Source organism: Protopterus annectens, chromosome 8.part0, assembly GCF_019279795.1.
Source record: "Protopterus annectens isolate FY-2018-M chromosome 8.part0, PAN1.0, whole genome shotgun sequence".
Lineage (NCBI taxonomy): Eukaryota > Metazoa > Chordata > Ceratodontiformes > Protopteridae > Protopterus > Protopterus annectens.
Window position 1 is genome coordinate 918,794,942 of NC_056741.1, and position 12,283 is coordinate 918,807,224.

At 41.3% G+C, this 12,283-nt stretch overlaps 1 protein-coding gene across 1 annotated transcript in view; it reads left to right on the top strand.

The window, feature by feature from the left end:
• ARHGAP33 (Rho GTPase activating protein 33) overlaps positions 1–12,283 on the top strand; it is a gene marked incomplete in the record, with an annotated part of 3,206,105 nt that overhangs the window by 1,770,124 nt on the left and 1,423,698 nt on the right.

A 12,283-nucleotide genomic window follows, 5' to 3' on the forward strand; every position in this document is an offset into this window, starting at 1 on the left:
AAGATCATGGCTTGAGCAGCCATGGCTACTGACTAATCTTCCTCTGACATCCTCCTGCATTCAGAAAAATAAGTAAAAGTTTCTGAAGATGATTTAAAAGGGATGCAGTTTTTCAGCTGTGGGATGGATGGATCTGCTGTGGTAGTCTTGGAGCCCTTGGACTGCCAGTCTGTTCTTCCCTGCCCCTATGATGAGGCTCACTGAGATGCTTCTAATGGTCAGGATACAAGCACATCCAGCCAGACCTGGTCTTAGCTGAGAAGGAGAGTCCACTGCTATTCTGACTGAGGCAGATGATGGTGTGACTTGGGTATTGGTAAGAGAAGAGGTAGCAGGCTCACTCATGGGAGGTCCAGATGTCTTGAGTCTTCCAGGATGATTTGGCCTGACATCTCCCAGAAAAAACACAAGAAGCTAAACATCTTTTTTCCCCCTTCATCTCCAACTAGTTTGAAATCTCACAAGAAGACTGGTATAATTTTGCCCAGAGTCTCTTCAGAGCTTTCCAATCCCTTCAGTCTTTGATCCGTGTCTTCATATTCCAAGGGAAGAGATCTCCCTTATCTTCTGAAGAGGGGAGGGTTTTTTTGATACTTTGGAGGAAGGTCTGAATTACTCCTCACAGTTCTCTTCTCCTATTCCTTATGAATCTTTAATCACTGGAAAGTGTAGCATCTGACTCACCTAACACAGAAACTTCATTTTCAGATACAATTAGTAAAACAGAAGAATTCTTAATTGGGTAGGGAGGGGGGGGGGGGTATTTCAGAGGCGCAGAGAAGATACTATGATCTCTTGACTCTAAATTCTCCCAAACCCCTAGCTATACCTATAGTAGAGTGGACATTGGAGGATGCTTTTAATTCAGTTTGTGTCCTCCAGATTCTCAGCCTCTTGTACCTAACAAACTTGATAGGCTGAGCAAAAGTACCCGATTCTCATGAATGGCTCTTTAGGAATCCCTTAGCTGACCCTGCTGTGGTTTCTGTAGACAAGGATAGTGGACTAAACTTTTGACATCATCTCTTCCTATCCCCAGTGGTATCTTGTAAAAGAGCATTTGACAGATGTGGGAGGAAAGCGTAAGCTTCTTCCAGTCTTTCTTTTAAGACACTTAGCTGCCAGATCCATATGGCAAAGTACCTGATCTTTATTTTATCTAACATGCATCAGTTCATTTTCACCTTTCCAGCTTAAGACACTAAAAATACCTGATCAAATTTGGTATTCTCTGCTTCAACAGTCACAAAGCATTCTATTAAGTGCCCTTATGTTGCAGGTAATGCTATTTCAATGGTTCCTGCCATGGGTTCTGTTGTATGAAAAGATTCCTGCGTCAGGCTTCAGAATTTTTCTGTAGATGTCAAATCTCAGATTTAGATTTTGAATGCTCCCTGAAATGTCTAAAATTTCTTTTTGGATGTTCCCCAGCAGAGATCCTTAAAATGTTGGATAAAAGAGGTAAATTAGTCTAGGGAGTAAACCAGCTTTTTCTTTCAACACTCCCCAAGAAAACAGAATATCTTCAAGCCCTGGACCCTTCTTAAGGAAAAAACTTTTAAGCCAAGTCAACAAAAGTCCAGTAAACAACAATATAAAAATTGTCCCTACTCCCCTCACCACCCTGGTCACGCTTCCAAATTAATCGGCTCTCACTGTCTCGCTCTCACTCTTTCCCTGCTCATCTGGAAATAAATAATAGTACTAAAAGTAACTCAAAGGCTAAAGATTGCAGTGGGCTTCACTGGCTGTTAAAGAAGGAATCCTGGTCTCCCTCAAAAAAAAAAAAAAAAAAAAAAAAGACACACTTGTTCCTTCAGATTCTATGAGACGTACTATCTCAGGGTGTTATATAACCTGCCCCAACTTTTCAATGATGAATGGGTTCTTACTCGAAGATTTTTCTGGCACCCAAGAAGAAAGGCTTTTGGAGAATTGTTTTGGATCTTTCAGTTCTGAATTCCTTTCTCATTGTACCAAAGTTTAGGATGTTAACTCTCCAGTCCCTTTTCCTCTTCTTCCATCCATCTCTTATTTATGCATCTTTGTGGTCCATGGTGACAAACACCATATAACAATTCACAAAGACTAATTGGTATTATTTAACATTCTTTCTGTCTAGGTTAAATTTTAAGTTTGCATTCTTGACATTTGGTCTGTCTATAACCACAAGGGTTTTCATAAAATGCCTGGTCCAGTTGTTGCCTTCTGCAGTCTTTAGGGAGTCCAGATTTATCCTTATTTGGTTGATTCTGTTTAAGACCCTCAGATAATTCCTGCTTTTCTCCGTAAACTTTTTGAAAGACTAGGATCAAAATTAAGCCTAGAGAGAAGTCTATAGTTCCATCTCACGGGTTTGTCTTTCTGGGATATCTCGTAGATACCTCAGTCATGCTGACTTACCTCTGCCTGGGTTATGTCTCGTTCTACCATCTGCAGTTCTTGCACTTGGCTCACCAGTATATTGCTTTGGCAAGAGATTTCCTCAGAATTTTAGGTTACATGATTTTAGCTATCATCCTCATGGCTCCTCTAGCCAGACTTCAAATGAAAGTTTCAGTGCTTTCACAGATATGGATCTAGCACCAGCATCCTCTTTCCTTTCCTGAACTTTACCAAAAAGGAACTACTCTGGTAAGTGGCCAGGTTCAATTAAATTTAGGTCTCCCTCTTTCTCCTCCCTATCCAAATTAGTCACCACAGACTGTCTGGAAATTGCATGGGGTGTGAATTCCACATGGATCAAAGTTAAAGGGATTTTAGGATCCCCACTTCCAGAAAAAACACAAACCTCAAAGAAATGGTGGTCTTGATAAAAGCCTTGAACCAGCTTTGGACTCCATGACCAGTGTTACTAATAGCACCACAGTTACGTGGTGTGATAAAAAAAAAAAAAAAAAAAAAAAAAAAGAGGGAAACCGGTCTTGCCCCTTGTGCAGACGAATTATCTCAGCTGGGGAATTGGCAACTCAGCACAGTGTCTGCCTTCATGCAGCCTGCATCCCATCATGGCAGAACACAACTGCAGACTTCCTGAGCAGATCCAGGACAAAACCCTCACAACTGGATATTATGCCCAGTGGTCTTCCAAGACATTGCCCACATCTGGGGAACTTCCCACGTAGACCTGTTTGTCTGCATTCTCAATAGACAGTTAAAGAAATTCTGTTTAAGGATTCTCTGCCAACAGGCATGGAAAAGAGATGTACTTTCTTTTCCATGTACAGGAATGTTCCTTTATGCCTTTCCTGTAGTAACCAGTGTCTTACTAAAGGTAAATGACTCATTAAAAATATTTGTGGTAACACCCTTTTGGTCCAGACAACACTGGGTCTCCCTTCTCATGCAACTCACAAGGAACAATTACGAATACCTTCCTTAGAATGGGCTTACTTACACGCAAGGGATTTGTTATTCATGCCAACATTCTAAACCTTTACCTGACTGTATGGATGTTTATTTTCATCCCATTTAGATACCTTTGTACAAAGGAAGTGCAACCGGTATTAAAGGATCTTAGAAGTCGTATTACTTGAAAATCATATTTAGCCAAAAGGAAAAGATTTTCTAGCTGGTGCTGTAACAGAGACCAGGACCCAACTCATGTGGGAACTCTGGTTCTCCAATACCTGGGTCAATTGCTAATGTCTTGCTTGTCTTACACTTCTGTGAAGATGCATCTTTCAGACATTGCTGCTCATCTGACATTAGATATCCCTCTTGTTCTAATCCAAGCAGTTTTTGAACTGGGTTTTACATATTAGGCCACCTAGGAAGCTAGCTGTTCCCTGAAGTTCCATACTTGGAAGACAGTTTTACTTCAGTTGTAAGCTCTCATGTCATCCCAGCCCTTTGTTTATTTTTTTTTTTTCATAATGATAGGGTGACTATTAGAACCAATCTTTCTTTTCCTGCCTTAGGCTTGTTTCTGGCTTTACTTTAAATCAGTCTATTCTTCTGTCTATATTCTGCATTCTGTGATTACCCATAGACAGCTAATATGCTTCTTGGACAAAACAAAAACATTAATTTTGTCAGACCAGCTCTCTGCAAGAAAAAAGGCAACCAGTATGCAAGCCAACAGTATCCAGATAGCTGACTTGCGCTATCCATTTCTGCTATTCGCACAGTGAAAAAAATATGCCTCAGAATGTCAAGGCACACTCCACTAGAGCTGTGGCCAATTCTGATGCCTTTTGGAAAGGGGTGGACTCTAGAACTACTCTAGAAGCAGCACTTTGGTCTTCTGTGTACACTTTCACATGATTTGCTTGATTTGTTTTACAGGGTCTGCTGGACTCTAGGCCTGCTCCTTTACCCTTACTGTCTGGGCTGTGGCGGTTGCCCCATGCAGCTTTATACCGCTGTGAAAGTGATCCAGTGATGAACACAGTACAGCTGTGTAAATAAATTTACCAAAGCAGTAGATGTTTGAGATAACTGTTGCAGTACTAACATTCTCTGTCCACCCCCACCCCACTGCATTTTACTTGCTGTTTACCTTGGCTTGTGGTGGGGTCCCTATCTTCATTGTACCCTTGTTGATGGCAAGATATAATTTGGCTTAATTTGATATTCCAGGGCATGACTTACCTTTTGGCTGTAGCTTCCCTTTTTGAGGTAAGAAAGCTCTGAAACTTGGAGCCTGTATATCCTATTTATACCAGTGCAATCTCATACTTTAGTGCAGCTGTGGTACACAAGGAAAGCATCCAAAAACTTTAATGTACTGGCCAGAAGTCTGATATCTTTGACAAGTTTTGTCCTATACAGTTTTATGCTACTGCAACAATGATCTATGTACTGTTATGGAAAGTTTACTTGTACAACTGTACTTTTTCAGCAGTTCTGACTTCTTTTTGGTATTACAGTTGCATGTTTATGTTTTATTACATGAAGTAATGGGATACATAGAATGATAGCACTAGATCATTTCAGTAGAAATAGATTTTTCCAGTGGATATGGATATTACAAAGATAGATAATTTGTCAAAATTTTTCCAGCCCAGTCCCCTCCCTGATGCTTTAAGCAGAACAAATTTAAGTGCTCTTGCAGCTTTTATCATAGTATAGTGGCAGTCACATGATGTTACTTCCGCTTGCTTTGTCAACCTATATAATAGAACGTATAAGTTCATAGGTACTAGGCTATCTGCCCGAAGGCATTTATAAGCCTCGCCAGAATGTGTTGGCTTTTGATGCCCCCTTAGATTAGTTCCCTGTTCCTCTGCCCATCAGAGCCACTGAAGTGATCCCTGGGGTAAACTTTGTTTCCCATCCACTCGTCACTGTTTTTCTTGAAGAGTGTTAGCGAGGAGCTCTACCTAATGTAGATTGCAATCTTGTTCCAAAGCACGGGAAGTCTCTGGGACACGAATCTATCCCTCCAGCACGTCCTATTTATTGTTGTGGTGAGGTTTAGATCTCTAGAGCATGTGGCTCGAGGGGATAAGGTTTTCTTTAGGTGGAGCATGTCCATCAATTCTGGGTTGGACATGGCCTTGTATGTCAGGCAGAGATCACCTCTGAGTAGGCGTTATGCAACCAAGTACAGCTGGAGTTTCTTCAGTCGAGCTGCATAGGGCATCTGTTTGAGGCCAGTGATCCTCTTGGTGAGGTACTTCTGTGGTCTTCCCAGTTGTTGCAGGTGTCTTGTAAGGTACATCTCAAATGGGGCTTTGCACTCTATGATGGGTCTGATGAGTGATAAGTAGAGGGGCACAATGACCTCTTTTGATCTGGATTTGAACCCTTTTGTGATTAGGTGGGCCACACAGAAGGATTTTCTAACCACTTTGGCAATGTGATTATCAGAGGAGAAATTACTATCTACTTGTGTCCCCAGATCACTTATTATGTCTTCCGTATTTAGGGGATTACCACCTATGTGGTAGTTTGTTGGTACTTTGTTTTTTCCAAAGGGGATGACTATGCACTTTTTGGCATTTAGCTTGAGACCATGATTTTGACACCAGGTGTCCATCTCAGTGAGACCCTTTTGGAGGATGTCTGTGTCAGCCGGAGAGTCAGTTATAGCCCCTAGTTTGCAGTCGCCTACAAACTTCATCAGCCATAGTCTCCCTGTGCTTGCCTGTACCTTTGAGAAGTATATGCCGAACAGGAGGGGTCCTAGGACTGAGCCTTGGGGAATGCCACATGTAACCGGTGTCAGACCTAGCTCCTGCAACTCTCACCATGTGGGTTCTGTCCGTGAGCCAGTTGGCAACCCATCTTGTGACGTAGGGGTTTATGTTCAGGCTGCTGAGCTTGTCTATAATCCCAGAATGGGAAATGGTGTTGAAGGCCTTTGCGAGGTCTAGGTAGGCTGTGTACCACCTTTCCCTTGTCTATAGTCTTGGTAACTGTCTCAAAGAAGTCCACTGGGTTTAGGAGGCATGATCTGCCCTTAACAAAGCCAAACTGGGTAGGGTCCAGTGTTTCGCGGTTCCCAATGTCTCTGTTAATGAGTTCCATGACTATGTGCACAATAGCCTTGCAGGCCAAGCTAGTCAGGCTTATAGGGCGATAGTTCCTGGGGTCTGTTGTGGCTCCACCTTTGTGGAGTGGAATAACTGTTGTTGTGCACCACTCTTTGGGTACGTAGCCTGTGGAGAGGCTGAGTTTGAACATTGTGTTTAGGTTAGGGGTTAGTTCGTCTTTGAGCTTGTGTAGGATGCAGCCTGGGACACTGTGTTTTCCTATTGATGCTGTATTTTTGGCTTTGGAGAGGGCTGTTTTAACCTGAGTGTCTGTGATTTTAGGGGCTCTGCATTCTTCTGGTATGGTTATGGGCCCTTTTGGGGGTGAGAGGGGGATGAAGTTTGCACTGAACCTGTCTGCCAGGATGTTGGCAATATCTGTCAGTTCAGTGTATTTTGTGCCATTCTGTAGTAACTCCCAGCAGATCTGAGCATTGCCACTTAGATTCTTGACATAGCTAAAGAATGCCTTGTGGTTATCTTTGGAGTCCTTGGCAATTTTTCTTTTGAAGCTCGCCTTGGATGATTTTATGAGGGATCGTAGTTTCTTGCTGATACTGATCAGGGATGTCTTCCCTTCTTGGGATTTTACTCTTTTCTGTACTAGTTTCCTCCTCCTATTGTATAGCTTGTTCATGGCAGGCTTCCACCAGACTGGTTTCCTTTTCTTGGAGGAGTGAGTCTTGGTTTTGCTTGGGATAGCACGATCCATGCATTCTTGTAGGTGCCCGTAGAATGCATTAGCAAAGGATTTTGCAGCTTTGACAGTGTTATCCTTTAGCATGGGGGCTTTGAAACTTTCCACCTCTGTCTTAAGTAACGTGAAGTTTGCTTTTGAAAAGTTTTTCACGGTGGTTTCCTTGTCCGGAGGTGGGGGCAGAATGTGGATATCCAAAGTGATTTGTTTATGGTCAGATCTAACCACCGGTTGCCCATATTGGTGATGACCAGGTCCAATATGTTGTCACTCTGGTGGGAGTGATGAACAGTTGATCCAGGGCATTTGAGTTTATACATTCTAGGAAATGTTGGGCAAGGGAGTTAGTACTTGAGTAGTTCTCCCAGTTAATGTTTGAGTTTTGAAATCGCCCAATATTAGAGTGTTTGGTAGGACCTTTATGTTTCCAGAAATGCGGAATGAGGGTCCTGGGACATGGTGGGTGATCTGTAGCAAGTTACAATTTGAATTGCAGTTTTGCCTGTTGTTAGTTGCACGTGGATGATCTCTGAAGCATCGTGTTGTGCAACCTGGAGGTGTGGGTATCCTTGATGAATATGGATATGCCCCCGCCTTTTGTATTTCGGTCCGGGTTGTATGGCCGAAATGTGTGGTATGAGTTGTAGCCTGGTAGTGCTGGGGTGCTCTCTGGAGCCTTAAACCAGGTTTCTGTTACTGTACATATATCGATTTTCTCCACACTGAGGAGTGCCTCGACTGTGTGCATTTTGAGGTTTAGACTTCTGGCATGTAGCATTACCCTCAGTTTTTTGTTAATTGTGCTGTTTATGGCGATGGGTTTGTCTTTTGAGCCTTGCCTAAAAAAGGCACTATGGAGGTGGCAAGAGCCTTGGCCAGTATTCGAAAGCCTAAAGGTGACAGGTGCAAGCCGTCTCTACGTATTTCTATGTAACTGTGTGGCTTCCATCTACAGATTAAAGTCATTTTCTAATATAAAATCTGATGTAAGAGCATGATGTGACACTAATAGGAAGTAATTATCTGCTTGTTTAGAGAACTTTGTGTTCTTTACATCAGCACTGTCATTTATTTTTAGGAGACTGAGGTCACTATAAGAAAATGGTAATGACCGCAATGAAACATAGTGCTAGTTTTGCACTTAATGGGATATACATAATTAAATTATGTGCCATGAATTAAACTTTGGTTCCATTAGAACTCTGGAAAGTGAACAGCATTATTTGCTGTTGTTAACCCATTGCTTTATATAATGTATGATGAAAGTTCAGCATTTTACTGCCCACACCTTCTCAGCACATTTGTCAAAGTAACTGTTTACTTCTCCAAAACAATACATTGTTGCATACAGTTGCTGTTATACCACTTATTAGTAGATGAAAAAACACTGCTTAAGTGTCCTCCACAAAACTGGTAGGAAATACATGCATGCGTGTGCTACTTTTACTTTCCAGTGCTGGTCCATTTCATTCCGTCTCAAATTGTAGCGCAACATTGCTATCTGGGCAGTATTAGGAAGTTTAATTTGCACCGCATAGTGTACTTTCTTCCTCTGTGAAGCCATTGCTTACATCTACAAAACAGGCATTTTCAGAGCAAAGCCTGAAAACATTGTGAGTTGTCTTGTCATGGAATGTAGTGCCTAAGCACTTTTATCCCTGGCTAAAAGAAAAAAGAGCACCCTGAACACATCTTTTTTTCCCCCTTAGACATTGGTGATTATCAGAATTTATGATGGGCTCTGAAGGATGAGTTCACCTCTTCTTTATTGCACTACTGATGAAAGGTCCTTAATGCTTCCGTCTCTACTGGTGAATGTCCCTTTGGTGATGATTTAAATCCTATGAGGGAACATTTCAAATCAGCTCAGATGAAATGTCTGACTCCTACAAGAGGTAAGAGGAGCTGATAAGCTTAAACTGACCTCCACATCCTTTATTCCCATGTTCCAAGAATTTTGAAGATTTTGAAGACAGTGTATTTTTAAAGACTGCCTTTGTCCCCTAAGAAGCCTGGCAGGCTATCAGGTTGGATGTCAGGACTAAATATCGACATAAGTATCACATTACGGATCTATTTTTTTTTTCCATGGTTATCTTTAGGTGATACAAGTTGTCTTTTGCTGCTAATACTTTCTAACAGTTAATAAATAATTAAAACCTACGATTTGACTGATTTTAAGAGAAAGTGTAGACAGCAACCATTTTCTTTTCAGGGCTTTTGATTGCCAAATCCATGTTTTACAGTATCATGGAGACAAGCTAAAAATAATGGAATGGATGGAAGAGGCAATTCCAGATGCATCTTTACGACTTATACTTACACCAGACTTATTGAGACAACTTTCAAGATTGAAAAACATGTCATAAAATGCGGCTGTAACTCAATAACTGCATCTGCTGGGGCATTTGCATCAGGTGCAGTCATTTCAAGTCACATCTAGCTAAGTAACCAGACCTTGCTTGAATGTATCAGAAGGAAATTCCTTAAAGCCCCCTTGGGCAAGAACCTGCTTTTTGCCCCCCCCCCCCCCAAGTCACAAGAAATATTTAAAAATACTTGAAGTGAACACCTTTTTTTTTTTCACCCACCAGTTCCAGAAGTATTGCCACAACATAATGGCCATTGTATAGAAAACAGACCAGGGATGAATGATTTAAAACGGAAGAAACCTTTAGAAAGAGGCTACTGAAGTGGGAGAAGAGGTTGGAGGGAGGCAGCAGGGCACATATAGGGACAGTAGCCCCTCTACCATCCTATCAAGACACTGCCCTCAGTATTCTTTCAACCTTCCCTGAACTCCTTCATCTCCTTCCCTTACCCAATAAGAGTAATATTAACGTTTTCAGCAGTCAGTGGTTGGCCATGACCATGGAGGTGCCATGATGCTGACTTTGTCAGGATACAAATAGACTTCAAAAACTCCGTCCTTTCATGGAGGTGCCCTAGATACCCCCAGCAAGATAACAGGTCCAGTGATAGAGCAACTGGTCATATCTGCTTCCATAGAAGGGGTCCCACCATGAGAAGACGAAACAGCATTCCTTGGATCTCTCCATTTTAAAAAAGTGTCTCATAGAAAATAAATTCAGGATGTCTGTCCATGTTACTCTTCATAATAATAAAAGCCAAGATGGCTACCATTGACATGAAGAATGCTTACCTTCATATTCCCATCTTCAAAGGCCACAGGAAAGTCATAATTGGGTCATAATTGTATGTTGCTTATCTTGTGCTGCAGTGTGGCTCCCCCTAAGTCCAACCTCCCCTTCTCCACTAAGATACACTTAGTTGGCAGTGGCACTTGGCACTGATGATGTCTAAGATGTGGAAGGAGAGTGGACCCCGAGTTGTTACTGTTGCAACATTTCTAGAGCCTGTCACGTTACAAGGAGACCCCCCTCCCCCCAAGTGCTGCTCCTATTATAATAGGCAACTGTGAGCAATGGATTTCTTTGTGTGACTCCGCTCCCTCCTTTAAGGCAGAGACCATGCTTAGGTCTGTCAGCTTACTCAGACCAGCTGCTGTTTGTAGCTTTGGCTTCTACTTGGTCTGTAGAAATGGCCTGCTCATAGCTAGCACATCATCTCCTTATTCATTCTCCCAAAGAGAGGCAAGCAGGCTGAGCCTCACCATTTCTTTTTTCCCCTGCCAGCTCTGTCAGGCATCTGGTCAACTGATTAAACCCAATACACCTGAGCTGTATTCAGGTTTTTTTTCCTTGAACACAGCCAGAGTTATGGCCATAGGAAATTCCTATGGTTCTAGACAGGATCCCAGCAATTCTACTTCATCTATTTGCACTTTGGACTCTGCACTTTCTAGGGTTTTCAGCCAATGTACAACTCCAATGTTGCCTCATCTTAGGCTACATGGGATGCCCATCTAACCATACCTGGATGACTGCCTGTTCCCAGGAAGTATTGAGAAAAGTATCAAGTCTAAGCTTTTCATGCCTAACATATCAAGCTGTTTCTGTAAACTACTGGGGCATTAAGACTGTCTCCTCCCGCTGAAATAAAAACCTTTTCTGGGGAAGCAGTGTCACATGCAACAAAAAGGGCTATTTTTGGTGTGGCAGGAAGTCACCCTTCTCAATACTGTCTTCCTCACAACTACTTAGACAAGACTGCATTAGGGCAGGTGGGGGTATGTCCACCTCCATACATGTGATTCTTCTGATATAACTACTTATAAGAATGATTCATTAATCAAAGCACTTGGAAAAAGCCCACAAAAACCTCTTGGTGTGATAAAATGTTTAATATTCACTGCACTTCTTTAAAAAGTAAAATATACTTAAAACTAGCCCCTCGATCCTCAGTAAATACACATAAATGCTTTCATAGACCAATAACCAGCGTTTCCGTCTGCAAACAGACTTCTTCAGATGGAAAATGCATACTGAGCACAGAACTCTACTTAAATACTAATTGCTTAATTAATAAACACTTTTCATTGGCAGAGCATCATGTAACAATATCCCCATATAAAACTCATATATACATTTAATCTATTCTGAAATACTAAAATGATCAATAAATAGATGCCTAACTAACAACATTTATCATTTAACCTATACTGATGTTAAATATATATATATATATATATATATATATATATATATATATATATATATATATAAACATTCTAAAAATGCTTACTAAAATAGAAGTGCATAAATACAGCATTAACAAAAGATATCAAATGGCACCATCTAGTGGCTAAATACTAAAGCTCTCATACTAAGTCACACAGTGATAGCACAGTATACAACCTAATGCTTGTAAAAATCTCAAAAATATCTAAAATATCTACAATTTATAAATACTTAAAATGTATATATCGTAGAATGCATACAAACAAGCAGAATAACACCAAGGCTGGAAAACATAATTTTGCTGACCGTAGTTTTAAAACTGGTTTTAGAGAAACTTAGTCATTAAGCCCTGGAGGCTTTGTGGCTTCCAATGACAGTTACCAGTAAAGTCCGTTATACTCAAGTCGGGTTTCCCATGGGCCACCCCTAATGTCCTTGAGTACCACTTCCAAGACATAAAAGAAAAACTTGGCTTCTTGACATTGTAAAGTATGCCTATACAGCGC